This window comes from Apium graveolens, chromosome 3 (assembly GCF_009905375.1).
Source record: "Apium graveolens cultivar Ventura chromosome 3, ASM990537v1, whole genome shotgun sequence".
NCBI classification, from domain to species: Eukaryota; Viridiplantae; Streptophyta; class Magnoliopsida; order Apiales; family Apiaceae; genus Apium; species Apium graveolens.
Genome location: NC_133649.1, coordinates 190,570,196 through 190,575,066, shown reverse-complemented (window position 1 = coordinate 190,575,066; position 4,871 = coordinate 190,570,196). Strand labels below are relative to the sequence as shown.

The following is a 4,871-nucleotide window of genomic DNA, read 5'->3' as shown; positions in this document are numbered from 1 at the left end:
TTAACTTGCTCTTTAGCTTCCTTCCTGCCTGGTACTTCCGTGTCACTGGGAAGAGTGCCAGGTTGACGATTGAGCACTGCATTGGCTAATTGACCGATTTGATTTTCCAAGGTCTTGATAGAAACCGCCTGACTCTTGCACAACAGCTTAAGTTCCTCAAAATCAGCACTAGTAGGTGCAGCTGCACTTCCCTATTGAGGATATGATTGCCTTGTAGCATACTGTTGTGGTTGCTGGAATCCAGGTGGGTTAAACTGTTTACTCACTCCTTGCTGATATGGTGGCTGAATAGCATTCTGATTATTCCCCCAGCTGAAATTTGGATGATTTCTGTTGTTAGGATGATAGGTCGCTGGCACAGGCTGCTGTTGTCGCTGATAATTATTCACATACTGAACAGATTTGTTGACAAGAGAACACTGATCCGTAGCATGAGAACCTGCACAAAGCTCACAAACCATAGCTATTTGATTAACTCCATACGTAGCCAGAGAATCAACCTTCATTGATAGCGCTTGGAGCTGGGCTGCAATAGCGGTGGCTGCATCAACTTCCAGAATATCTGCTACCTTGCCTGACGTCATCCTCTGAGTTGGGTTTTGATGCTCATTTGCAGCCATCGTCTCTATAAGATTATACGCCTCAGTATAGCTTTTAGCCCATAAGGCGCCTCCAGCTGCTGCATCGAGCATGGGCCGAGATTGGGCCCCCAAACCATTATAGAAACCAGTGATCACCATCCATTCCGGCATTCCATGATGTGGACATTTTCTCAACATTTCCTTGTATCGTTCCCAAGCCTCGCACATAGATTCTGTAGGTTGTTGCACAAACTGAGTAAGAGCACTCCTCATAGCAGCAGTCTTTGCCATCGGATAAAACTTCACCAGAAACTTTTGCGCAAGATCTTGCCACGTAGTGATGGACCCAGCTGGTTCAAAATGTAACCAGTCTTTAGCCTTGTCCCTCAGTGAGAATGGGAAAAGCCTCAACTTAATAGCCTCATCAGTCACGCCATTATACTTAAAAGTGCTGCAGATCTCGACAAAATTCCTTATGTGCATGTTGGGGTCTTCAGTTGCCGCTCCTCCAAAAGAAACAGAATTCTGCACCATCTGAATAGTGCCCGGCTTGATTTCAAAGGTGTTAGCTTGAATAGCCGGATGACGGATGCTTGACTGAATGTCATCAATTTTAGGCCGAGAAAAATCCATAAGAGCTGGATCAGCTTGAACAATACGATCTCCCATATTTACTGGTTCTTTCTGCTCAGTTCCTGAATCCGAATCCTCAAAATCTAACTTCTCCGGAATATCAAGAACTTCGTCTGTCTCCTCAGCTGTATCTAAAGTCCTCTTACGAGCACGAGAACGAGTTTGCATAAACGCTTGCTAAAGTACCTGAAACACAACCGGAAAAAATAAGTAACTACTACGTCCTAATCACTGAGTCCTAATGACCAATGATGGTAAGTACATAAACTAAACAAATATGCCGAGTCCCCGGCAGCGGCGCCAAAAACTTGTTAGGGCGAAAACACGCGCTAATATTCACGCAAGTATACGCGTTCGCAAGTAATATAGAATACTTTCTAGTTCGTTCCCTCAGAGACTCAGACTAAATTATTGTCTAATTAAACTCACTCACCAATGTATGATTACTTCTCAATGCTAAGATACTAACACTTAAAATTGTTGATTAAATATTAACTATAATTAACTACTTAATTAATCACTTAACTAACACTTCAATTTATCAATAATAAAACACTCATGAGATCACAACTTCATTATTACTTCCTTCTATAGCCATTGTTATTACCTTTAGCATGTGACAGTGATGATATTAATCGAATAACACGAAACTGATAAAAGCCAACTTTCATTGTACTAATACCATTCTACCAAGCATCCACAATTAAGATAGAAGTTGAATAGTCATCAATTATGTTGAGTTCCCATATGTCTACAGAAATTGACAACACAACGATTTAAGCACAAGTTATTCCTTTTGATTACATAGGGCAAATAAAACTGTTAGAGTTACCCACTAATCATGCACAACGTACATGAACCTATGCTAGCATGGCAAGTGCTAAATCTCAAGATCCACCGTCGCTTCACAAGAGATTAACACCCTATCTTATATGTCCGCGACGCACATAAGACGAATACGCACAACCAATACTAGATATCATGCAATCATCACACACTAAAGTATTAAACAATTAACTAAAGAATTCCATAATAAATCCGTTGCAACCCCATGATCACGATTAGCCCACAATAGCACTTATCGTCATCATGGGTTCATATGAAATCATGATAAACAAACACAAGAAAATAATAACTAAACTAATTATATTAAAACAGAGTACGTCACAAGAGTAAATAAGTTCAAAGCAAGAAAACTAGCATCCAACGTTACAACGAAACAAGAATCACAAGAAGATATGCTTCCTCTTCGTTGCGGTGTGCTAAATCGGTCTTCTTCCTTATCTCCTTCGCTCCTTGCGTAAAAACACAATCTTCTTTTATCCACACTTATGAAAACGTCTCAAATCTACTTATATAATAGTCCCATAAAACTCAGATTACATAGAAGTGGAAACCAAACAGAAGTAGAAGTCCTAAAATAATTTGTTTTTTTTCCCGACCCTGCGCGGCCGCTTAGCCTAGCTGAGCGGGCGCTCAGCTTGCTGCGCGGCCGCTCAGCAATGCTGAGCGGGCGCTCAGACCTCTACTGGAAAAATTCTGATTTTGCTCCGTTTCTTCACCGTAATCTGCCCGTTTCTTTCCTCTCGCAATGGTGAACACATGCCAAGGCTTATTCTTGATGATTCCTCCCCCAAAATGCAACTAAAACCCTGAAATGCATAAACACTAGAAAAACGCATCAAATACACAAAATACTTGATTTCAAGACACCAATTTAAGCCATTTTAAGACGCTCTAAGTGGTATAAAATGCCACTTATCAATCTGTCATATGAATCAGTTAGTGACTCATGAAATTGTGAGTCAAACTACTCATACTCCTATGTGAGTATTGTCTTCCTGTTCTTTTTTATGGCATTGGTTCCTTGACATCTCACTTCCAATGCATCCCAAATTTCTTTTGCAGTCTTGCATACAATCACCCTGTTTGACATGACATTATCAAGTGCACTATGAAGCAAGTGTCTTACTTTTGCATCCTTTCCTAGTGAATAGATGTCTTCAATGGTGTATTCTCTCTTTTCTTTGGAATTCATCCTTTGTGGCTCATTCTCAACTATAACAGAAAGCTTTGTGGGCTTCTGTGGACCACAATAAATTCTGTCTAAATATTCTGGATCTGTAGCTTCCAGAAATATGGCCATCTTCACACTCCATACGGGGTACTCAAACACCCTGAGCAAAGGAACCCTGATGGTTTCATATCTACTGGTGTTTTGAATGGGTTAAACCTTTGTAGGTTCTTGAGGGTCTGGTATTTTTGCTTGTTCAGACATGATTGATTATTTGTTTGGATCTTAACTGTTTGTAAGCTTAACAAATTTGCTCTGATTCCACTTGTTAGGCCTCAATGATACTATAAAAGGGGGTTGAATATAGTATCTACAATCAATTCGATTATGAACACAAGTACGTAACTGAAAACAAGTTTATTCAATATATCAAACTCTGTTACAGTAGATTAATCTACTCTCTCACTGATGTATGATATCACTAGGAGCTGCTAGGGTTACAATGAATAATATTCTCGTGAATGATAACACATATAGTGTAAACCCTAAGCTGTATTTATATAGTACACAGTTATAAGATAACTACCAATTGATATGATGATGATTATGTCTCCTAAAATATATCAATCAGAGATTATCTACTGCAGTCCTATAGTTGTACAACTCTCCATGCATATCTTCATTTGTTTAATCCAGATCCTCTCCTGTAAATCAGTTGCATTCCTTATCTGAAGTGTACCTGCACTTAAGTCCTGATATAAATTCTAACGCCTTAAGTTCTGATATAAGTTATGTCTTCAGTAAGTTCTGATTTCCAGTTAAGTTCTGATAATAATTTCTGAAACTAAACAAATCAGATTACAGATGACATCACAAATATATCTAACAATGAACCATGCCAAAATCTATTATACAGTCACACTTAGCCTCTCAATGTCTTATATTTCTAGTTCTTATTCCTAATCCTAACCCTCTACCTATTCCCGACAATCTAGTCTTGTGTTAGTGACTTATAACATGTAGTTCTGATACCAAACCTGTTACGCCCTCCAAACCCGGGTTGGAAGTTTGGGGTTCACAACACACACACATAATATATAAATCTGTTTATGAAATGATATATATGCAATGACCCTATTTAACACAACTACGGATCACAATAAGTTAAAGTATGCACACAAGCCACAACCTTAATTACAATACATCGTACCAAATCCCAACTAGTTTAACTTACAACTGGATAATAAATGTTCTTACAAACTTTCAAACTCAAAACTAAAACAAAAGTCTCAAGCTAGCTTGATCCAACTCAACCTAGAATTCTAGCTTGCACACTGGTTGGGGGATCCTCGCTACCAACAGTTTCCTTCTTAACTAGAAAATAACATAAACAGATTCGCAAGAGTGAGCTACTAGCTCAGCAAGTCACAGTGACAATATTGAGATTAAACAATGATAAAATAAAATGATTTAAGCAATCAAGTTTCTTGATTAGCAATGATTAGAATTGGATATTCACTTTTATTTTAAAAACCATGGTTAGGCTGCTGATCAGTCACGCACTAACCCCGAGCAAGGCACACAGCTCTGCTCTATATACTGGATCCAAGGCACACATTGGCCTAATGCGACCACGAATCTGG

At 38.9% G+C, this 4,871-nt stretch overlaps 1 non-coding gene across 1 annotated transcript; it reads left to right on the top strand.

Annotated features, from left to right (window-relative positions):
• The first annotated feature begins 750 nt into the window (after positions 1–750).
• On the top strand, positions 751–857 carry LOC141715781 (small nucleolar RNA R71). Its single transcript, XR_012572531.1, has one exon. It is a non-coding gene; the product is annotated as a small nucleolar RNA R71 (small nucleolar RNA).
• The last annotated feature ends 4,014 nt before the right edge of the window (positions 858–4,871 follow it).